Below are 26300 nucleotides of genomic sequence, written 5' to 3'. Positions count from 1 at the left end.
TAAAGAAAGTAGCACCAGAACAGAATTTGAACAAAGAAGTCTAAGAATCAAAGGTGATAAGGTTGTAGATTCAAGGTATGGGAACAATCATGGTAAAAATCCATATTTTAGAAATGGAATTTTTCATATGAATAATAGTAAAAAGTGTCAACATGCAAGAAAGAGCATATTATGTATATATAATAAGCCTACAACTTTGTGAGGGGGCAGATTGTGCAGGAATTTAAATAATAAAGAGGAGATCCTATTTAATCCTAATGGTCACAAAGAGTCAATGAAGCTTAATGGATAGAGAATAGTAATATGTTTGAACCTGAATGCAAAGGAAAAAAATTGTATCTGCTAAAGTAGTAAGTCTGTCATTCAATATGAACTTATTGAATACCTTCTTTGTGACTAGGCCAGAAGTATTGAGGAATGAAATGAAGCAGTAGCTAAAAGAGCAATTGATGGTGATCAATAATATAAAATGTTACAGAGATTTCAATAAAGATGATAATTTAGAAAAGTCTATTTTCCCAAATCAACAAATGGTCAAAGTATATGAATAGGCAGTTCTCAGATGAAGAAATCAAAATTATGAATAATCACATAAAAAAGTGTTCTTAATCCCTCCTAATTAGAGAAATGCCCATAAAAACAACTCTGAGGTAACAGTTTACACCTAGCAAATTGGACAATATAGCAGCAAAAGAAAGTGATAAATATTGGAAGGGATGTGGCAAAATTAGGACTCTAATACACTACTAATGGAGTTGTGAATTAATCCAACCATTCTGGAGGTCAATTTGGAATTATGCCCAAAGGGCTTTAAAATATTGCCTGCCCTTTGATCCAACCATACCACTGCTGGGTTTTTACCACACAGAGAGAGATAATAAGGAAAAATATTTGTACAAAAATATTTATAGCCATGCTCTTTGTGGTGGCAAAAAATTGAAAAACGAAAGGGTTTCCATCAATTGGAGAATGGCTGAACAAATTGTGGCATCTGATGGTGATGGAATACTATTATGCTGAAAGAAATGACACAATTGAATATAAAAACTTTTCTACAAGTAGCAATGCAATGATTGAGGAAAATCCAGATGAATTTATAAGAAAGAAAGCTTTCCATATCCAGAGAAAGAACTATCAAAGTAGAAATGTGGAAGAAAAACATATGATCGATCATGTGGTTTGATGGAGATTTGATTGGAGTTTGGGCATTAAAAGATCACCTTATTGCAAATACTAATAATATGTAAACAAGTTTTGAATAATGATACATGTATAACACAGTAAAATTGCTTGTCAGTCCTGGAAGGGTGGAAGGAATAGGGGTGGGAAAATCATGAATCATGTAACCAGGGAGAAATATTCTAAATAAATAAATGTTATAAAAAATTAAAAAAAGAAAATATTGTTAAAGAAAGGAAAAAAGGCTATTATACTTTCAGTTAGGCAACTTTGAATAATAGAACTGATTTAGAACTCTGACTTTTTTATCCATTATCCATCTCAGATTTTATCTGCATATTTTAGAAGCTTGTGAGACACTTTTTGTTCTGTTCTCAGGTAAAGTTTGTTTCAAATAAGCACAGATCAGGAGGTAACTTGTTTATCTATGTCATCAGTACAGGGCCCAACCCTCCAGACTGGGATGCACAAAATTTAACCATCTTACCATAAACCCACCTGTCTAGTCGACTCACCTTTTTTCCCTCTTCTGATCAACATAATTGTTTTAGACATTAAGGTATTTTAACTTTTTCATATATCTCAATAAGACTTCGTAGGAAGCATATTTTTGGCCTGTAATGTAGGACAAGGATCCATTTTATGTCTAATCATGAGGATGCAACCCCCCCGCCCCAAATGATGAAATGGTATTTGAATTCTCCTCCAGTTCTAAATCTGTGGTTCTATGACTAACTGCTGGGCCTTTAAAATGTGAACTGTACTATATAATTACTAAAGTCCCTTTGAAATATGAAGTTGGTATTCTATTTTTCCTGGCATTTAAGGTACAAGTAACCTGGCCCCATCCCACATTTTAATACTTTCCCCCCTTTTCTTCATTCCAAATTCTGGCCAAATAGTATAGGATTTTCACCTTTTAGATGAAATGCACTCTAAATAGATTCTATTCTAAATCCATTATTCTACCATACCTGGTCCCCAGATCAAAGTGTTGTTTTCCTTTTCAAATATTGCCAGAACACTTTCCCAGGATCTTTTCTTTATTTTGCATTTCTTTTGTCATACATTTCTTGCATCATACATTTATTCACCTTGTATCATACTTTCCTGTGTACCTGGTGTATGCTTTCTCTCCTCCCACCCTCTCTGTCCTCCACATAATGTAAAGTCATTGATATTGAATGGTCTATTCCTTTTAACTTTGCATCCCCTGATCTTAGCATATTACCTTACATATAACAGGAACTTTAGGAATATTCATTAAATTAAATTATTAAATATGTATGTGTGCCTGAATATATATCTATATTCATATTTTATTTTATAATGGATTACTCATTTATAATTTTTAGAACTGATTCCTCTGAGGAACTGTTTGGATAGAAAACTAGTTTTATAGCAAACATTACAGTATGTTTTTACATTTTGCTCATTATTTTAAAAATAAGATTTTCAGTCATTTTTTAAATGATCCTTGTCTAGTACTATGAATGACCAAAGTAGTATTGGTAATCATATGGTGATAATTAGATGGAATCACATAATGATGAAATGGAGTTTTTGTTTGTTGTTTGTTTGTTTTTAATGTAAGAGTGAAACATTTGCAGTGGTTTTGAAAGCTACAATTGTAAGGGTTCTTTTTTCCCTTGTGCAGATTTGGTCAAATGATTTCCTTTTTCATTTCTCAGCCTAACCGGAAATTGTGTATATTTGTGTTCATAGAGAATAACATTTAGAGATTCAAATATATTTGTTCAGGATGAACTTTCTTTAAGTAATACTTCTCTACTGAGGTGTTAATTTAGACAGAAAATAATAGCAGGGAGCCTATTAGCTGCTAGTCTTTGCTCTGTAACAGGAGGTTGTCACTTAGGTATTCTTTCAACTTTTGGTCTGATTTCAGCATTCATCACAGTAGGAGCCATGTTCAGCCCCCCTAGGATGTGGGCTACACTTTTTGTCATGCTACTCAGTGTGAATATACCTGAAATGCATCTGGTAGAACTCTTGAAAAATGCTAAGAATATTGGAAGAGGCTAGATTATTAAAGAAACTTTGCCACAAAAGCTTACTTTGCTCCACTTATATTTGTTGCCATCCTACATAAAGGGTATTTTTCAAAATAACCTGAAGATTATCTTTGGCATGGAAAAGGAATTAGTTAATGTACTCTATACAACAGTTGCCTGGAGTTCTTAGAGTTTTCAATTTTCTCAAATGACTGAAACAATTTGCACTTATACCAAGCAATTGTTTCAGGTTGTTAAAGTATTTTGTTGTTAATGTAAAACATTGTTCCCTAGATTCCTTGCTCAAGTTGATCAGTTAGTAGATGCGACTGTCTTTATGCATTCCAGTTGAGATATTAAGTGCTTTCATTAGTTAGCTAATTACCAAAAGAAGTGCTTATTCGGGCTGAATTTTATAATTAAATCATTCCTAAATACTTTCAAAAATAGCACATATTGCTATACACAATGTTAAGTATTCTTCCAAAAGGATCAAGCCTACAGCTATCTTCTCTATTTAACATTAGATGTGATATTATTGTACCACATTGTGCATCTAGTGTAAAATTGGTTTTCCCACACCTCCTGACATTGTAGATATACCCAAGGAACACATATGCTATATATCCATTAATTATACATTATTCGCTAGACCAGTCAATTGTGTGTGTGTGTATGTGAAATGATATTTAGATTTAAATATCCTGATGATAACTTGAACACTATTGGTTAATAATCTAAATATAAACCATATGTATTAAGTGGGATATCTGATAAGAAAGAAACTGTTTAGCAATGAAAAATGAAATGAATTACTATATAACATTAGCTGATTTTGTTCTAATTTAAAGTAAGCTTTTTTTTAATAAAATGGAAGCTATAATAGTCATCATATAATAATATAATTTATTACAAATAAATTATTATAACATATAATTATAAATATAATATATAAATATAATATAAATAATATGCATTATAATATAAAGTTATAAATTTAATTAACCTGAGAAACTGTAGGAAATTTAAAATTATAAACAGATATGAGATATATAACACCATCAATAAATATTAATAATAACTAATAATATTTACATAGTATTTTAAGATTGATAATGCATTTTAAAACTAATATATATCATCATCACTGATTTATACACAATAATCCTGAGAAAGAGCTGATAATTTTTATCCTCATTTTGCAGATGACAAAACTGAGACACTTAGCTAAATTACTTATTCAGGATCCCAAAACTATTGTCAAATGTCATATTTCAATGCAGTTTCGTGATTCCAGGTCAAAGACTCTCTTCACTGAACCAGTTAGCTACTTTAACTTTTAAGCAACTATGGCTTAAAATAATATAAATCTAAATATTTAAATGAAAGACAAATGGAATTATAATTAAATAAAACATATGAATTTGTGTAAAAATATGAAACTCAGTAAAGGTTATCATTTTAACTAGGTCCTAATATTTAACATGCAAACAAAAGCATTAAAAAGGAAAACTTGTCCTTCTCTAAGGTTCACTAAAATAAAGGAAAATGCTCCCTAAGAAAAATAATTATTTGTTTATGGCAAAGATCTCAAATTTTCTAATAACAGATGAAAATCTATTAATATTATCTAGCTCTAAGATATTACAAAGCCTCCTCAGTGATTTTTTTCCTGTTGAGAAAACCCCAAAAGTAGTAGTGAATATTTGGGCATGACAGATATAACTGAACAAATTTATAAATCATAATTGATTTAGCTATTTTCCAATAGGAGAGCACCCCTTAGTCACAAGGTATTGGTTTCCCCCAAAAATATGCTATAAACTTTTTTGTGCACTCCTATCCTTTTGTTCTTTTTAAAATTTCTTTGGATAACCCCAGTCATAAAATTTGGCAAAAGTGTAAATAGCTTTGTCCAGAATGCTTTTATTGACAAAGTTTCAAACTGGTTTCCAGAATGGTTTATTCAACTTACTTATCAAACAATGCATTTGGTTTATCTGTTAAAACATAGCTTGGCCATGTTATGAGGGTAGTAAAGATCACTAATGGGGCCTTGAGCAGGTAACAAGTCTAGCAGGAGTTTGGACTTGGATGTTATGAAGAATGAGCAAACTCAGCTGGGAATGAACTTGATTCAGGTTCAAGTCCAAACTCTAAAAGCTAAGTGCCCAGTGAACTGCTAACTGGTAGGCTCCTTTAAGATGACAGGCAGCCGGCCCCTCCCTGCTGAGGTAACTGCCTCTTATTGGATGATGGCAGACTGGCAGGAAGAGGGTGCTTCAACTTTCTGTCTCAGCTATGGAGATCTGGTTCAACCTCAACTGCTCAGATTTCCCTCTTCTTCCCTATCCTCCTTAACCCTGGTGGTAAGGAATAACCACAAGATTCTCAGGTTATGGCTAAAGGATTTATTGAAACTGGAAAGGAAATAGGCAAGGTAAGAGGGCTTGGTGTTACTAAGCTCTTGCTAAGGTCTTGCTGGGTGATGCTGGCAAAGGTCCTAAGCAGGTCTTGGGAGGCCAAGGGCTGGCTGCCCTCGGCCAAAGCTAAGCTGTCTCTGGTCAAGAGATTGATCAGATCTTCTGGATAATTTAGTTGATAATCAAAATAGTTATTGCTGAGTTGTTCTTAAAGAAGGTCTTAATATCTAGCCTATCCTAAATTCCTACCCACGATCTCCTCCCTCAACCCTCTTCCACTACCACCACCCTGGCCCAGGGGAAGGGGTAGATGAGTGGACAGGGTGAAGTCAGGGGAAAACAGAACCCAGGTTTGGGTTTACAGGGGCTTTTATAGTCTCAGCCCAACTGCCAGCTGACACCTGGCCCATGGTGCATGCCATCAACAACATTCCATTCAGGGTAACTGACAGCTTTGCCTAAACTAATATTGCAATGCAAAACCCTGCATTACACCCAACATTAGTTATTATTTTAGTTTTCTGCTCTTTAACAATTTCTTAATTAAAATGCTAGGACTCAAACTTGCTTTAATTTGAACTTATTTTATTAGTAGTAATTAGAGTATGGTATTGATTATTATTAACATTATTTTGAAATACAAATTATAATTTTTTGAAATATGATCTTTATGGGAGAAATTTATTACAGATTTATTCTGTAATTTATTTTGTTCACCATTAAATATTCCCTTCTAAAGGATAATTTACGCTGTGTGTCCTTAATATTTATTTATTCATGAGCTCTTTTCTCTATAAAATTGTATTATAGGAATGATGAATCAATGGATTTCTATAAGAACAGGAAAAACATACAAGAACTGATGCAGTGTTAAATAAGCAGAACCAGTAAAACATTATACACAGTAATTGAAACATTGTGTGACAATCAAATGTAATTGACTATGCTACTAAAAGTAATGCAACAATGATCCAGGACAGTTCTGAGAGACATAGGAGAAAGATTGCTATCCACATCTAGAGAAAGAACTTTGGGAGTAAAAATCCAGAAGAAAATATATGACATCACTTATCTAAATGGGAATATGATTTGGAGTTTTGGTTTTAAAAGATTACTTCATTAAAAAATGAATAATATGGAAATAGATTTTGAGTGTTAATGTATGTATAACCAGTGAAATTACTTGTCAACTCTGGAAAGGGGGAGGTAAAAGGGGAGGGAGAAAACAAGAATCCTATGACCATGGAAAAAATTTTAAAAATCAAATTAATTTTTTAAAATATTCTTATATACCATTATTATGTAACTGTGGAGACCCTTTTCTTCCTTTCCTCTTTAATATCATCTCCTGTGTTTTCTATTGCTAATTATAGAGATCCAGCTCTATATTTCTGGGGGTTCAAAGTGGCATTTAGTGGTGTTGGATTGAATGAGAACAGTCATACTAAATGTTTAGCTCATAACTGCTCCAACCCCATGGAGTCTTGAGTTTAATATATACTGGTTTCACACAAAGACCACAGAGAAAGAATCACAGCTGTGAAGGGGTTACAAATTATACAAAACCCATTAAAGTCTAAAAAGTAGAGAGATGGGTACAAGGTCAAAGGCCAAATTCCAACCACCAACTAGTAGGAGGTTAATTCTGGGAGCAGAAATGTATTTCATAGATATCCTAAACAAATTGAGTCCTGTACTCTTGATTTACAGGATTGCACCCAGTTAGATAAAGTGTGGAGATGGAAAGCATGGAATCCCTGCAAAGATACAGGGACAGCCTCACTCAGAATTCCAGGGGACCCCCCTGGAGAACTTTGGGTGAGGGGGTAGTTGAGAGGAATTGGCAGTTACTTTGTGGAGGTTGAAGTGAGCAGACACCCTGCTTACTACTCCACACTTGGGGGCTCACTTGAGAGGCCATAGTGGCATAGCCAGTGTGGTTACTATATAAGGATTAGCCTGTTTAATAGGGTTAGTTTATGTCAACTTCAATACAACAAATATTCAGTGATTAGAGAGTAAAGATATTCATTAATAGCAAGACAGACAGTATTAGTTAAGTGTCTCATCCCCTCCTGTGAGGGGGGGAAGGGCAGCTTCAGTCTAACAGTTCACCATTCATTATCCTAAAACCCCCATTAACCTCTCTAGTTTTCCTTGTTATTATTTAATATAAGCTATACTTTCAATATCTGTGCTGGGAATTTATTTGGGGAAATACTCACAACTCAGTCTGGACATCTAGTTTGAATCCTGTCGTCAGGCAGTTTTAAGAAGATCATCTCTGTCCTCAACAGTTATATAGTTATACATCATTTGGGGTTTCAGCCATAACAGAAACTTACCAGAAGAATCTCATTTCTGTCTTCATTACCAACTGAAGCAACAACTGTTAGAGGGGGAGGGGTTTGAGATCCAGGAGTGTTTAGCCCCCTCCTTTCCTCACTGAAGCCTGTCAATCTGAGACTCTTGACTTGAAGCTTTATTTGGCCCTGACACATTTATCTGCTTCTCCAAATTATCTGTTATCATGATCATAACAATAGATATCCTAAACAAATTGAGTCCTGTACTCTTGATTTACAGGATTGCACCCGGTTAAATAGTCTTATCTAGCTTTCTCTGTCTCTGGCCTTGATTATCTAAGTAATATATTTTTTGGAGTTCATGCTTCTTAATTATCAAGGAGAGAAATTTTTAACTCAGTAGCTCCTGGTCTGCTAAGGACTCAAAGCTTTCGAATAAGAATATTAAGAAAAGGTAGGGATCTGAAAAGGAGTCAAAAGAGGAGTCTTAGATTTTTACCTTAGATAACCCATTCTGTCTGTGTCCTGACATGCAGTGCAGAAAAAATCATACACAGTTTTACTTGCCGATGATTTCGTAATGGGATCCAGACAAAATATCTATTACAGACTCCATTTCTCTAAATGACTTCCAATAGCCTCCTGGAGGGGCCAAGTTGTTTTTGGATTAAACAACCTGCTGGTACCAGAGCTTTTCAGGGCTCAGGTTACGAGGACAAACACAAAGACTGCCTCAGCCTGGATTGGTCATGTAGGGAATCCAGATAAGAGGCCCTATCCTGACCCTATTTCTCCAATTGGCCTTCCACAGTTAATGTCTACTGAGATCATTAAAATAGAATGAAAAATTCACAGCTGCTCTCATTTTAACTTTTTTTTTCTGTGAACTTTAATTATATTAGGGTACTAAGAATATATTTTCCTGTATTAATATGTAAAAATGAATCACCCTATGTCCCCTTTCCATTGTCCAAAAATGTGAAATTCTATATTTAGATTTCTATTATTAATGTTAATTCAATTTTAGTCTTTTCATCAGGAATACTTGAAAAGTCTCTATTCCTTTAAAGTTTTACTTCTTCCCCATTATGAATCATGTTTAGATTTGCTGCCTAGTTTATCATTGGTCTTAATATTTTATCTCAGCTTTTAAAAATGAAAGAAATGATGAATCTCATTTCCTTTATGGTGGCAGCTGCTAAGTCTTGTGTAATCCTATTTTTGCTCATTGGAATATGAACTCCTTTTTGCCTGCTAGGAAGATTTTTCTTCCCTGTAGATTTTTAGAATTTATCTATGGTATTTCTGAGTTTTCATTTTGAGATTTCTTTCTGGAGAAAAATAGATTCTTTCTCTTTTCAATTTGCCCTCACTTGTGAGAGTTTGGGATGATTTTACTCTTAAGTTGCTTATCCTTGATTTGTCTTGCAAGTCCACTAGTTTTAATTTTATGTTTCTTAGATTCCTTTCTTTTTTATTTATAAATTTTGGAAGATTTTCTTGTGTTATTTCTTTTTAATCATTGAGTAAATTTTCTCTCTGGAAAATTTTAATTTTCAAGGCATTCATTCAGTTGTTGAGTAAGATATTCCATTATCTGAGTGTCAATTTTCCTTTCCATTCTTTGCTTTCTAATTTTCCATTTTGTATATTTTGTTTCTTTTCTTCACGGTACATCTGTGGTAAAGCGCTTTTTTCTCTGAAGGTTCATTTTTTATCTTTGATTTATGATGAAGTTACTATTTTCCTAGTGGTTACAAATTAGACATCTCAGGGAGTAGCTGGGTGGCTCAGTGGATTGAAAGTCAGGGCCAAAGATGTAAGCTCCTGGGTTCAAATCTGGCCTCAGACACTTTCTAGTTGTGTGATCACTGGCAAGTCACTTAACCCCCATTTCCCAGCCTTTACTGCTCTTCTGCCTTAGAATCAATGCGTAATATTGATTCTAAGACAAAAGTAAAGGTATACAAAAAAATTTTTAATTAGACATCTGACAAATGAAGTATTTCTTCTTAATATTCAGAATTTCACTAGATTAGTTCTTGCTTCTAGAAGAAATATGAATGAGTTTAATTCTGAATAGGATGGAATGATCATTTTGGTGTTGTCTTCTGTGGGCTACAATAGCATTGTAGTTCCCTTCTTCTAGGGAGTCCTGGGAGATACATGGAGAAAAATAAATAGGGACAAAAAGGAGCACACCTTCTTTTCAGCAGCACATGGAATATTCACAAAGATTGGCCATGTACTAGGGAATAAAAACATGGCAAACAAATGCAAAAAATAGAAATAATAAATGGAACCTTATCAAATCATAATGCAATTAAAATAGTTATTAATAAGAATGCATGGAGAGGCAAACCAAAAACTAATTGAAAATTAAATAATATGATTCTCCAAAATAAGTTGGTGAAAGAACAAATCATAGAAATAATTAATAATTTCACTAAAGACAATGAAAATGATGAGACTTCTTACCAAAACATATGGGATGTAGCTGAAGCAGTTCTAAGAGGAAAATTAAAATCACTGAGTGCATAGATTAACAAATTAATGAGGGCAGAGATTAATGAATTTGGTATGCAACTTAAAAACCTAGAAAATGAACAAATCAAAAATCTCCAGATGAAAACTAAATTGGAAATACTAAAAATCAAAGGAGAAATTAATAAAATTGAAAGTAAAAGAACTATTGAATTACTAAATAAGACTAGAAGCTGGTACTTTGAAAAAAACAGATAAAATAGACAAAGTACTGGGCAATCTAATAAAAAAAGGAAAAAGGAAACCAAATTAACAGTATCAAAGATAAAAAAGGGAGACCTCACCTGTAATGAAGAGGAAATTAAGGCAATTATTAAAAACTATTTTGCTCAGTTATATGGCAATAAATTTAGCAATCTAGGTGATATGGATGAATATTGACAAAAATATAAATTGCCTATATTAACATCAGAAGAAGTAGAATACTTAAATAATCCAATATCAGAAAAAGAAATTGAACAAGCCATCAAAGAACTCCCTAAGAAAAAATCCCCAGGGCTTGATGGATTCACAAGCGAATTCTATCAAACATTCAAAGAACAACTAATCCCAATACTATACAAATTATTTGACATAATAAGCAAAGAAGGAGTCCTACCAAATTCCTTTCATGACACAAATATGGTACTGATTCCAAAGCCAGGCAGACCAAAAATAGAGAAAGAAAACTACATATCAGTCTTCCTAATGAACATAGATGCAAAAATCTTAAATAGAATACTAGCAAAAAGACTCCAGGGGGGGCAGCTGGGTAGCTCAGTAGACTGAGAACCAGACCTAGAGATGGGAGGTCTTAGGTTCAAATCTGGCCTCAGACACTTCCCAGCTGTGTGACCCTGGGCAAGTCACTTGACCCCCATTGCCTACCCTTACCACTCTTCTGTCTTGGAGCCAATACACAGTGTTGACTTCAAGACAGAAGGTAAGGGTTTAAAAAAAAAAAGACTCCAGGAAGTGAGAAAGAGGGTTATCCATCATGATCAGGTGGGATTTATACCATAAATGCAAGGATAGTTCTAGGGAGTCCTAAGATAATTCCATTCAGGATGTTTTTTTTTTTTTTTTTTTTTTTGCCAAGGTGTTCTGTCTTGTCACTATGACCAATATGATCATTTCCTTCCTTTGCTACTGTGTTCAGTAGTTATTTTCACTGATTCTTACCATAAATGTAAGATACTGCCTTTCTACCAAAGTTTGACTCTTTTCACTAGTGATATTCCAGAACCTGTCTTAAAATCTCAATGTTGCTCTGTGCAAGATGTTTTCTGATTCTTATAGTGTGACTTGACTGGCTTCAAACTTTCTTAAAATATTAACTGAACCTTGGTAAAAATATATTCCACTCTCTCAAGACATGTGCTTAGGTACCCAGAAATGGATTATTAAGAGAGGCTTTAGCTCTACTGGACTTGGATAATGAAGGTTTCAACTAGGGAATATACAGATTTCTTTTTATTTTTTTCTCAGATATTTTTATTTTGAATATTTTCCCATAATTATAAATTTCATGCTCTTTCCTTCTCCCCAAAACTCCCTTAACCCCCCTTAGGCAATGCACAATTCCACTGGGTTTTACATGTATCATTGATCAAGATCTAATTTTATATATTATTGGTGGTTGGACTAGAGTTATCATTTAATATCTACATCCCCAATAATATCCCCATCGGCTCATGTGTTCAAGCATTGTTTTTCTTCTGTGTTTCTCTTTCCACAGTTCTTCATCTGAATGTGGATACTTTTCTTTCTCATAAGTCCCTAATCCTTGCTCTGGATCCTTGCATTGCTGCTAATACAGAAGTCCTTTATGTTTGATTGTACCACAGTGTATCAGTTTCTGTGTACAATGTTCTCCTGGATCTGCTCCTTTCACTCTGCATCAATTTATGGAGGTCATTCCAGTTCACATGGAATTCCTCCAGTTCATTATTCCTTTGAGCACAATAGTATTCCATTATCAACAGATACCACAATTTGTTCAGCCATTCCCCAATGGAAGGATATTATATCATTTTCCAAATTTTTGCCACCACAAAGAGCATGGCTATAAATATTTTTGTACAAGACTTCTTCCCTATGATCTTTTTGGGGTATAATCCAAGCAGTACTGTGGCTAGATCAAAAGGTAGATAGTCTTTGAAAGCCCTTTGAGTATAGTTCCAAATTGCCATCCAGAATGGTTGGATCAGTTCACAATTCCACCAGCAATACATTAATGTTGGAATTTTACCATATCCCGTCCAATATTTATTACTCTACCTTGTTGTTATTTTAGCCAATCTTCTAGGTGTGAGGTGATACCTCAGAGTTGTTTTGATTTGCATTTCTCTAATTATTAGAGATTTAAAACACTTTCTCATGTGCTTATTGATAGTTTTGATTTCTTTATCTGAAAATTGCCTATTCATGTCCCTTGCCCATTTATTGATTCGGGGACAGTCTAATTTTTTTTTGTACAATTGATTTAGCACCTTGTATATTTGAGTAATTAGAACTTTGTCTGAGATTTTTGTTATAAAGATTTTTCCCAGTTTGTTGCTTCCCTTCTAATTTTGGTAGCAATGGTTTTGTCTATACAAAAACTTTTTAGTTTGATGTAGTCAAAATTATTTATTTTACATTTTGTGATTTTTTTCTAACTCTAGCTTAGTTTTAAAATCTTTCCTTTCCCACAGATTTGACAAGTATACTATTCTGTGTTCACCTAATTAACTTATAGTTTCCATCTTTATTTTCAAGTCATTCACCCATTCTGAGTTTGTCTTGGTAAAGGGTGTGAGATGTTGTTCTAGACCAATCTCTCCCATATTGTTTTCCAATTTTCTCAGCAGTTTTTGTCATATAATGGGTTTTTTTTCTCAAAAGCTGGGTTCTTTGAGTTTACCGAAGGCTCTTTTGCTGAGGTATCTTACCCCTAGTCTATTCCACTGATCCTGCTTTCTGTCTCTTCGCCAGTACCATATTGCTTGCTGACTATCGTTTTATAGTACAATTTAAGATCTGGTACTGCTAGGCCATATTTTTTTTTCATTATTTCCCTTGATATTCTTGGTCTTTTGTTCTTCCAAATGAACATTGTTATAGTTTTTTTTCTAATTCAGTAAAAAAAAGTTTTTGGTAGTTTGATAGATATAGCACTAAATAGGTAAATTAATTTGGGTAGGATGGACATTTTTATTATGTTAGCTCATCCTACCCATGAGTATTCAATGTTCTTCAAATTGTTTAGATCTAGTTTTAATTGTGTGGAAAGGGTTTCATAGTTGTGTTTGTATAATTCCTGTGTTTGTCTTGGCAGATAGATTCCTAAGTAATTTATTTTGTCTAGGGTGATTTTAAATAGAATGTCTCTTTCTAAGTCTTCCTGCTGTGATGTGTTGGAAATATATAGAAATGCTGATGACTTATATGCTTTTATTTTTTATCCTGCAACTTTGCTATAGTTGTTGATTATTTCCACTAACTTTTTATTTGATTCTCTAGGATTTTTTAAGTAGATCATCATATCATCTGCAAAGAGTGATAGCTTGGTCTCCTCATTGCCAATTTTAATACCTTCAATTTCTTTTTCTTCTCTAATTGCTACTGCTAGTGTTTCCAGTACAATGTTAAATAATGGAGGTGACAATGGGCATTGTTTTTTCACTCCGGATCTTATTGGTAATGCTTCTAATTTATCCCCATTTCAGATGATGTTTGTTGATGGTTTAGATATATGCCATTTATTATTTTAGGAAAGGCCCTTTTATTCCTGTTATAAAAATAAATGTAGATGTTGTAGATGGAGAGGGAGGATGAACTGAACTGGATACTACCACTGGTAATTGTGTGACAACAGAGTTAGCCCAGAAAGGTGCCTAGGGCAAGATCAACTGAGGCTTGCCCTAGTTAGATGATATGACACCTCCCTCCTTTATAACAGTGCCCAGGCAGGATCCTTCAGGTCATTGGATGATATCCCTTCAGGTCCCACCTGGGGTAGATTGATAGTGTATAATGGGCTCTATTAGCTTGGTAACGGTTTGTTTCTGACTGCATATCTCCCTTCCCAGAGAAGCTATAAGTAACCACTTCAGGAAGGTACTTAAAAGGCTTTAATTGTATTTAACAAAGATGGGGTATTGGGATTGGATAGAGGGATTGGGAAACCCTATCTAATTGGATAATGATAAACCCTCAGATCTGTAGGCAAGTATTGAATCAGGATGGTTAGCTCCTCTGGTCCAGCCTGGCCACAGCCAAACCAGAGTAGCCAAACTGCTCCTTGATGTTTCAGCTTCTTCTTCTTTTGCTAGATGATATGCCTAAACAGTCTTTGGGATATCTACCCTTTCCACCCTCTTCTTCTTCTCCTGCCCTATTCCCGGATCCCTCCCTGGCCCTGGGGAACCTAGATAACTATAGATGATTGATTTCCTAATATATAGGGGCAGTAGAATCAGAAGAGTGATGGCCTGGGTACAGGTTGATGATGTTATCAGGAACAAGACAGGAGAATCTTGCAAGGTTGAGCCCAGCAAGTCTCAATCCCAAAAGACCAGGATCCATAGATCTCAGGTCTCAGGGAAGGAAAGGAACCCTCAGCCAGGGCTGCCAGGGTGTTTTATACCCCCTGGGCCAACTGCTCTCTCCCCTGTCCTCACGGCCCTCTGGGAACATTCAGATATCCAACGGACCCACTTGTCTATCAACAGTGTGGATTCTTGGCTCCCAGAGATTCAATATAACATTCCTAAACTTTCTAGAATTTTCAGTAGGAATGGGTATTGTGTTTTGTCAAAGGCTTTTTCGGCATCTATTGTGATAATCATGTGGTTTTTGTTGGTTTGCTTGTTGATATGGTCAATTATATGGATGGTTTTCCTAATGTTGAACCATCCTTGCATTCCCTGTATAACTCTCACCTGATCATAATGAATAGCCCTCATGATCACTTGCTGGAGTCTTTTTGCTAGTATTCTATTTAAGATTTTTCCATCTATGTTCATTGGGAAGATTGGTCTGTAGTTTTCTTTCTCTGTTTGTGATCTACCTGACTTTAGGATCAGTACCATTTTAGTGTCATAAAAGGAATTTGGCAGGACTTCTTCTTTGCTTATTGTGTCAAATAGTTTGTACAGTATTGGAATTAGTTGTTCTTTGAAGGTTTGATAGAATTCACTTGTGAATCCATCTGGTCCTGGGGATTTTTTCTTAGGGAGTTCTTTGATGGCTTGTTCAATTTCTTTTTCTAATATGGGATTAAGCATTCTATTTCTTCTGCTGTTAATCTAGGCAATTTATATTTTTTGTCAATATTCATCCATATCACCTAGATTACTATATTTATTGCCATATAATTGAGCAAAATAGTTTTTAATGATTGCCTTGATTTCCTCTTCATTAGAGGTGAGATCTCCCTTTTGATCTTTGATACTGATAATTTGGTTTTCTTTCCTTTTTTAAATTAAATTGGCCAGTTCTTTGCCAATTTTATTTATTTTTTTAAAGTACCAGCTTCTAGTCTTATTTATTAATTCAATAGTTCTTTTGCTTTCAATTTTATTGATTTCTCCTTTGATTTTTATAATCTCTAATTTAGTTTTTAGGTGGGATTTTAAATTTTTTCCCTTTCTAGTTTTTTTATTTGCATGCCCCGTTCATTGATATTTGCCTTCTCTAATTTGTTATTATATGTACTCAATGATATAAATTTCCCTGAGTATTGCTTTAGCTGCATCCCATAGATTTTGGTTGGATGTCTCATCATCGTCATTCTATTCAATGAAATTATAAATTGTTTCTATGATTTGTTCTTTAACTATCTGATTTTGGAGAATCATATTATTTAATTTCCAATTAGTTTTTGATTTGCCTGTCCATGTGCCCTTACTGATTATTATTTTTATTGCATTATGATCTAAAATGGTTACATTTATTAATACAAAAATTTCTAAGGAGACTCTAGGACCTCAGCATTTTCTAGACTGATTTATACTAGTTTCTCTTAATAGGAAGGAATTTGGGGAAAAGTTAAAGGGCCATAGTGGAGAGACAGAAGTTTGATGGAATGCAAGAAACCAAGAAGTACAGGAGGAGATCTCAGAATCTTGAGGAAGGTTTCTGAGTTGGCTAAAATCAATGAAGGAGAGAATGGGGGACCAAGGAGAAGTAAACAGCTCATGAACTAAGCTCTCTCCTGATCCTGTTTGAACCCTACCCAAATCATCTAATTTGAGACCTGTTATCCCTCTTTGATCCCAGACATGACAGTGACCTCTCAAGAGAAACTATCAGAGCAACAGTGACTGGGACTTCTGAGTTACTTTAGTGGGCTTTGCCAACACCTGAGTGACTAGGTCACTCCTGGCTCCAGCTCCTGATTCAATAACTATCTCTGGTTTTTGTTAAAGACTATACTTATATGGGCTTAGCCTAGGGTAGCTAGATAGGACTGTGGGAATTTAGGCAGAGAGGGAGTCAGTATAGCCCCAAAATTGTTGGGGACCAAAGCTACCTTTTTCAAGGTCAATGGTCTGGGAAAGGTAGAATTTTATTAGTGATAGGGAATCTCCTAGCCCTTCACCCTTACCTTATCCAAATTATCACCAATAATAAACCTGTTACTGTTTGAAATCTAGAGTCAGATTGCATTTCTAAGATTCTTAGGACAGAGCATAACCATCTTGCTCTCTGTGCCAAGGAAGATTCATCAACATCAGACTTGGGTTCACCAACTTCATTTACAAGTCAAAGTACCATCTTATACTCTGCTGAATCATCAAGATAAACTTTCTTGGGCAGCTGGGTAGCTCAGTGGATTGAGAATCAGGACTAGAGATGGGAGGTCCTAGGTTCAAATCTGGTCTCAGACATTTTCCAGCTGTGTGACCCTGAGCAAGTCACTTGACCCCCATTGCCTACCCTTACCACTCTTCTAACTAGGAGCCAATACACAGAAGTTAAGGGTTTAAAATGAAAAATAATAATAAATAATAATAATAATAAAATTAAAAATAATAATAAAGATAAACTGTATTTAATTTAGTAAGAGGCAAACATCTCTAAACCTAAATGGATTTTTTGCAGGGGACCCAAGTTCTTGCTAATCTGACATTTTTTCCTCCAATTTTTCAAAAAAAAAATATTTACTTAATTAATTAATTTAGAATATTGTTCCAAGATTCATGTTCTTTCTCTGCCCCCTCCTGGAGCTGATGAGCAATTCCACTGAATTTTGTGTGTATCATGGTTCAAAATCTTTTTTCTATATTATTAATATTTGCATTAGAGAAATCATTTAAAGTCCAAATCCCCAATCATATCTCAATCGAACTTTGTGATCAATCACATGTTTTTCTTCTGTGTTTTTACTCCCACAGTTCTTTCTCTGGACTTGGATAGCGTTCTTTCTCATAAGTTCCTCAGAATTCTCCTGGATCATTGCATTGCTGCTAGTAGAAAACATCACTATGCTTCATTGTGCCAAAGTGTTTCCGTCTCTGTTCAGTGTTCTCCTGGATCTGCTCCTTACACATTAATTCCTGGAGATCTTTCCAGTTCACATGGAATTCCTCCTGCTCATTATGCCTTTTAGCACAATAGTATTCCATTACCAAGAGATACCACAATTTTTTCAACCATTCCCCAATAGAGGGATACCTCCTCATTTTCCAGTTTTTTGCCTCTACAAGAAGCAGTGCTATACATATTTTTGTGCACGTATTTTCCCCTTATGTATCTTTAGATTACAAAAGCAGCAGTGAAATGGCTGCATCAAAGAGCAGGCATTCTTTTTAAGCCCTTTGTGCATATTTACAAATTGCCTTCCAAAATGATTGGATCAATTCACAACTCCACCAGCAATGCATTAATGTCTCAATCTTGCCACATCCCCTCCAACATTTATTACTTTCCTTTGCTGTAATATTGGCCAATCTGCTAGGTGTGAAGTGGCACCTAAAAGTTGTTTCATCTGCATTTCTCCAATTATGAGAGATTTAGAACATTTTTTCATGCACTTATAGATAATTTTAATTTCTTTATCTGAAAACTACCCTCCCTTGCCCATTTATCATTTGGGGAATGGCTTGAATTTTTAAAAAATAGCTCCTGATAAATTTAAGAAATTAGACCTTTGTCAGAGGTTTTTGTTATAAAGATTTTTTCCCCAATTTGTTGCTTACCTACTTTTGGTTTCATTGGTTTTGTTTGGACAAAACCTTTATCAATTTAATGTAATCAAAATTATTCATTTAACATTGTGTAATATTCTCTATCTCTTGCTTGGTCTTAAATTATTTTCTTTCCCATAGATCTGATAGGTATACCATTCAGTGTTATCCTAATTTGTTTATGATTTTCTGCTTTTACATTTAAGTCATTTACCCACTCTGAATTAATCTTGGTATAGAGTGTGAGATGTTTATCTAAACTTAATCTCTCCCATTCTGTTTTCCAATTTTCCCAGCAGTTTTTTTTTAATCAAATAGTGTGTTCTTGTCCCAAAAGTTAGGATCTTTGAGCTTATTGTACACTATCTTGCTGAGGTCATTTACCACAAGTCTATTTCATTAATCCCCCTTCTGTCTCTTAGCCAGTACCATATTGTTCTGATGATCATGGCTTTATAGTACAGTTTAAGATCTGGTACTGCTAGCCCCGAATCCTTCACATTTTTTTTCTGTTAGTTTGTTTGTTATACTTGATCTTTTATTTTTCCAAATGAACTTTGTCATAATTTTTTTCTAATTCTACAAAAAAGTTTCTTGGTAGTTTGATAGGCATGGCACTGAATAAATAATTACTTTGTGTACAATTGTTATTTTTATTATATTAGTTTATCCTACCCATAAGCAATTAATGATTTCTAGTTATTTATATCTAGTTTTAATTGTGTGAAAAATGTTTGCAGTTGAGTTCATATAATTCCTCTGTCTTGGCAAATAGAATCTTAATTATTTAATATTGTCAAGATGATTTTAAATGGAATTTCTCTAACGCCTTCTAACTCTAACATCAAATTATCTGCAAAGAATGAAATTCTTGTTCCCTCATTGCCTGCCTACTTTAATCCCTTCAATTCCTTTTTCTTCTCTAATTGCTCATGCTAGTGTTTCTAGAACAATGTTAAATAATTGAGGTGATAATGGGCATCCTTGCTATACTCCTGATGTTATTGGGAGGACTTCTAACTTATCCCCATTACAGAGCATGCTTGCTGATGGTTTTAAATACATACTGTTGATTATTTTTAGGAAAGACTCATCTATTCCTATACTTTCTAGTGCTTTCAATGGAAATGAGGTTGTATTTTGTCAAAGGCTTTTTCTGCATCTATCGAGATAATAATGTGATTTCTATTGGTTTAATTGTTGATATAGTCAGTTATATGAATGGTTTTCCTAACATTAAATCAGCCCTGCATTCTTGGTATAAACTGTACCTTATCATAGTGAATAATCCTTGTGATCACTTGATGGAGTCCTTTTGCTAGCATTCTATTTAAGATTCTTACATCTATGTTAATTAAGTAGATTGGTCTGTAGTTTTCTTTCTCTGTTTTTGTTTTTTTTCTGGTCTGCCTGGCTTTGGAATCAGTACCATATTTGTGTCATGAAAGAAATTTGATAAAACTCCTTCTTTGCTTATTTTGTCAAATTGTTTGTTTAGTATTGGGATTAATTGTTTGTTAAATGTTTGTTAGAATTCACTTTTGAATCTATCTGGTCCTATGGATTTTTTCTTAGGGAGTTCTTTGATGGCTGAAAGCTGTGACAAGGCTGCCCTTCTCTCTGCCCCTCTCCTCTAGCTGACTCCCTAGCTGTGGTCAGGGTCTTGAACCTTGAATAGTTGTCGTAGCAAGGCACTCCTTCCAGGATGGAGCCCTTGCCCTAGATCTCACCAATTCAGCCTTCCCTGAGTACCTTTTAAGTTAAATTGAGCAGAAGGGTCTCCGAGCTCTGTACTATTTTTTTATTTAGTTTTCTGTCTCCCTTGACGGACTTTGTTTATAATTGGTGTGGAAGGATTTTTCAAGGAAGAATTGACTTTTGGTGCTTCTAAGCCTCCATCTTGACTTCACCTTTTTCCTCCAATTTTTCAGAAAGATCACTAATAGTGTTACTCAACAGTTTCATTAATCAAACACATTAAATCATAATTTTAGAAGTGAGGAGATTTAAATGTTATTTATTCTAAATCTCCTTTTTTAGTGATGAGGAGCTAAGATCAACAGACACCAAGTCAGTTGCCAATAATCATATAGGTAATAAATGATACAGGCAAGATGTGAACCCAATTCCTCTAATTCTAAGTAAGAATTTTGTTTTTCTCCTTAATGAAATGTCCTGGAATTTTCTTTATACATATATAGAAAGAATCCTGATGTGCTCTATTCTGTATTTTCATTTAAATTAGACTTCCCTTTTGATCTCAAATAGGCAAATATAACACATAGATGTGGGTTTGGAAGGGAACTTAGAGATCATCTATTCCAAGCCTCTCATTTTAAAAATGAAGATTCCAGGGCACAGAGATAACTCAACCACAATTACATAATACATGCCAAAAGTCCTGGTTAAGGATATTGTTGTCTTTTTTTCAAGGGTCCTTGATATAAAAGACAATAGTCAAATCAAACCTAGACATTTTTTTCTTTCAATGATCTATTTTTAATTGCACATCTACCGTGAGCTATGATCTACCAATTATTTCATCCATGTTATTACCCTATTATGGATTTTAAAATAAAGCAATGTGAAACATTTTAAATTATCAATTAGAGAATAATCAAAGGATTACTCTAACCTTTGGAGGTCCATTCAGATCTAGTGCATAAATCTCTCAAAGAGTTACTTGAATGGCAGTCATGAGTAGAGATGGAAGTATTTTTTGTTTTGTTGCTGTTTTTGCCCCTACCACTACATTTATATTCATCACTGAAATGATACATTTATTCTTTACTATAGCATCTAGCTATAAAATCAACTATCTATCATGGCCAAACCTGTTGGTAACACACATTTTGAACAACCAGATTCACTAAAAAATGTGAGTGGGCCAAACTCCATTAAAGTTATATTCAATTGTTTTACCTCTCCATAGAGATCTTTATCACTACAATCGCTTTACCCTACAGTAACTGAGAAGTCTATATTAGTCTTAAAGGTTGAAATAGAGAAGATCTATATTAAAATGCAAATTATATCAGTGGGAGCTAACAAATTATACCTTTATTAGCTATGAATACCTTTCCTTGAATCCATTTATTACTTAAGCACTACTGCTCCCAAACAGGTTCCTAAGGGACTGGAATTAGAAAGGGTTGCTTCAGCAGTAAAATGCTAGAATTATAGTGAAGATGATTATCATCATCATTACCATCTTAAAACATTACCTCGGGGGTAGTATCATATGAGAGATTTTAGGAAGCCTTGGGACCACATAAGGTGATCCTAAAATGGAGAAATTAAAAAAGAAAGACAAATGGGCATCCTCATGATTTTGCTCAAGTCGAATGAGTTCAATAAGAGACTGATTTCCCTTTTCATCCATCTTCACATTTGTCAAACCTAAGGAAATAAAAAAATTCTCAAATGTAAAAAAAATAAAATAAACTCAAGAAATCACAGTAAATCTTTAGTCCATTGAAAATATATGAAAAGAACTCATATAACTGATAATGTTATTGTAGTTTTTCCCATCAACTTTCTAGAAACAAGCATTTAATTTTAATATTAGGGATTCATGGTTGTTTTAGGAGCACAGAGAAATTTGAAAGAGAGCTTTTTTATTGGAACAATTTAGTTCCAAAAAGTTCAATAACTAAACTTTAGAAACTGGTAATAGAAAATTTCTGATTCTCCCAGTTGCTGGATCATTGAGGATTGATAGATTTAGAAAGAGTCGTTGCACAGTGGTAGGAATTGTTCAACAATTTCAACAACTAGAGATTCTATTTTCTTCCCCCTTCAAAAGAAGGGATAACAAAACAGCAAAAAAAGCCTTGTTTGCCATGGCTATAGAAATGACTAATATGCATGTCCCCTCTCACTAAGATTCAATTACCTTTAATCCAAAGAAAGACATTTTTGATTTACCAAGGTATAAATGAAATCAGTCATGAAACAGGCAGAGATTCTTGTGTGTTCCTAGCCCTGCTTCAAGATGAAAACAAGCAACCAGATTGAAGGTATGAGGTTCACTCTGTATTGAAATTTTTCTCTCTGTAATTTAGGACTAAACCATTTTCCCTCACCCCATATCTAACAGAGTTGAAAATTAAATGAATTTCAAGTGAAGTCAAGGGAAGTCATTCCATATTCATGACCTAGTGCCCATCATGCAGAAACAGGAGTATTTAAATTAAGATGTTGAAGAATGTAATAGAGAACTAGATTACTGATTTGTGAAAGGTGATCCTACTGCCTGAAAAAAACATGGGCAAATCATGTTTAGTCAGACTCTGATCTTCATACTGATATCTCAATAAGGAACAGCACATACCTAAATTATAGGCCATTATTTAAAAAAATTCAGCCTGAAATATGAGAAAATATGTAATTAAACCATGTCAGACAATTTATTTTAATTGCATTCACCCTTTACAGTTTATAAATAACTATCCCTGAAATGCTACTTTAATTTTAATTTGAAAGCAGTGAGCATACAGTCTTAAAAAAGGCATCCACTTCATCTGCGTTATTAACAGCTCAGTGATTTTATTTTTCTTCTAATTTAAAAAAAATATCCACACATACATAAAGCAAGCAACTTCATTTCATAATTTCTTTCAAAGAATATAATTTGAAAAGATTTGTACATCCTAATAGTTTCCATACCTTTCAATGGAGATTAAGGCAATGTCTATGTTTGATGACAAACTTGAATTAAACTGTATTGTGCCTAATGTAAAATAAAAATGCTCAACATCCATCTACATGTCATCTGAATTGGATAAAACAGCTTGACTTTCTTTTTGTATTCTCAAGGATGAGTGCTGTATTTGCCATGTAGTAAGGACTTAATATATGAATGATTCATTCATTTATTTTATTGTCATTGTATTTTATATGTATCCTCTCATTTGGTCTTCAAAACAAATACATAATTTCTAACATTCCTATTTTACAGATGACAATGCTTGAAGCCAGGCAAGATTTTGTGTCTCTCCTTGGGTCATAGAATTATGTATGAAGTGGAATTCAGAAATGTCTTCTTGACAATGTCAACAGTCTTTCTGTCGAATCACCTGGCTGCCATGACTATAAGATTTATCAGGATTCAGAATCAGATTTTGTCTTTGTATGGTTATTTGTTGAATGGTGCTTAATAAGTGATTATTGGCTTTATTATATTAAAGCCTGATAATAGAGAATTAGAGGCACCATTTTAATCTCACTCATTTAAGTCTGTTGAATATGATTCTCAGTGACTTCTAGGAATGGGATATTTGGTCTTAAGCTTCATTTATAGGAAATCCTCAGTTAAAACCAAAAATTGACTACAGTATTCCCATTACTTCAATATGTTGAATATCTAGGAATTTCATGAAGGTGAGGCAATTTCAAACTAAAGAAAACTTATTGTTCACATAAGATACAACATGGTCTAATGCTCTAATATAGAGTAGATGGGTTTTTGAGATAATTCAACTTCTCCAATAGGAGGGATGAGGTATTTATATTTCCAAAAATGCAACCAATTGAAGTCACTTTTCATAGTGAATTTTCAGAGAGTAATACATATTTATCTGGCATGTACTCACCTTCACCTAAGAAGCTAAGTAGAGAAGAAAGTCTTTACTGATCCCCAAAAGACATTGCCATTAATTGTTCCAGTTTTATCTCTACTGAAATAATTTTCTGCTTAATATGTAAACTCTCATTAATTTAGACTACAAACTGCTTTAGGGAAGGCACTGTTTGTAAAGTATTTGTATTCTTAGAATCTAACACAAAGAATATGCTTCCTAAATATTTATTGGATATAATTGGAGAGAAGAAAAGATAAATTGAAGAAATTATGAATACAACAAGCTTCTGGAGAAGACTGAAATTATGGAATTAAACTGTCTTGTGCCAAATGTGAAATAAAAATGTTCAACATCCATCTACATGTCATCTGGACTGCATAAAATAGATTGATTAAGGAAAGAGAAAATGGTTGTGAAGCCAACAATGGAAGGGATAGCCTAGATAATGTCCATGTTTTTCCCTGACATTGGAACAAAGAAGAGTATGGGTGAAAATAGAGAGTGCATTTTAAATATGGATTAGGAAACTTAGAACTATAGTTTCAATGAACCTTTGAGACCAAAACATTTATACAGATTATTGGAGAGAGTTACTAGAGAAGAACTGGGAGGAGTCCATATTGAAGAGAAGGGAAGCAGAAAAGGATAGATAGAACAATCCATTCATATTTCACTATAAAATAAATATACTTTCCTATTATGATTTTATTTGTTTACAGACTATATCAATGCAATTTCTTAGTATTCATTTTCTAATATTTTAAACCCATGTTCTCTCTTTCCCACCTTTCCCCTAGTTAATCTATTTTGGATACATGACTAATAATAATATTATGTTACATTATTTGAAATAATACAAATCTAAATGAATTTCATGATAAATATTGGAATATATTTTTGGATAATTAGAATACTATATTTTGTCTTTCCATAACACAAAATTTATTTAACACTAAAAGTTTGGTAATAAAATAGATATTTATATGAACTTATCAGTGAATCTGCATAACATTTTTATTGATTGTATTATTTTAAAATTACATATACACACACTCATACTTTGCTACTATCAATTTTAGGGAAAAACTTATTCTTCTGATTTTCCATAACCCCTCATATTCCTGTTCCTCTTCTTCATTATCCCCATTTTGCAGATGAATTCCCTAGTTTTACACATAAAATAAGTATATTCAGGACAATTTACATTTGATTTCTGAGTTCAAGTCCACAAGCTGAAGTTTATGACCAAGTACTTAGTAAAGAAGAAGTTCATTGTTAGTCTTTTAAAAAAATAGATTAGTTATAGTATTATATTTTAATGTTTACTAGCTCAATGAATAAGAAGTTTATATGTTTGTAATATGTGCTATTTTTAAAGATTTACAGAATAATTTGTCAGACTATTTATCTGTTCCTATTTTTCCATTTATCTATCTATGGATCAATCAATCAATCTTTCTTCTGTTGTTAAACCTCAAAAATGTTGGAAAGATTACACTTACTAACGATTTTCTTAAGGATGCTTCAGCATTTCTCTTAATTTTTTTCACTTTGATTTATAAAATTAGAACTGTAATTATTATATTGTTCCCTAAATTCAATGTAATAACATTTTAAAGTTTTTCCTTATTAGTTTTCTAAATATTACAAAGAATTGGTAAGGTTAGGTTTTAGAACCAAAACATATTTTATGTTCTCTATCTGAAGTATTTTTCTAAGGAATATAAGTATAATTCAATATAGATTTTTGTCTACTGTAGTCTTCATCCTTATTTATTCCTTTTTTATAATTCTCTAGCTCATTATTATTATTACAACCTTAAAATGATAGTAGTACTGGAAAATATTTCATTGTATGCTTGTTTTACCAACGAAGAATTAGTAGTGTAAAATCAATCCAAGTTACTTAAGAGATCTTGTTACTTGATAATATTTCCTGTTCTCCCAAGTCAAGATGTTCAGCAATCAGAAAGAATTGATAGAGACAGAGATGAACTAAATAAGGTCATCAATCATTTATTTACCCAAACAAGAAAATATTTCTATATTAGCCAGGAATTTTTAAACTAACGAAACTTTTATGCTTATTTGTTTATATTCA

This window comes from Gracilinanus agilis, chromosome 1, assembly GCF_016433145.1.
Source record: "Gracilinanus agilis isolate LMUSP501 chromosome 1, AgileGrace, whole genome shotgun sequence".
NCBI classification, from domain to species: domain Eukaryota; kingdom Metazoa; phylum Chordata; class Mammalia; order Didelphimorphia; family Didelphidae; genus Gracilinanus; species Gracilinanus agilis.
This window is presented reverse-complemented; position numbering follows the sequence as displayed.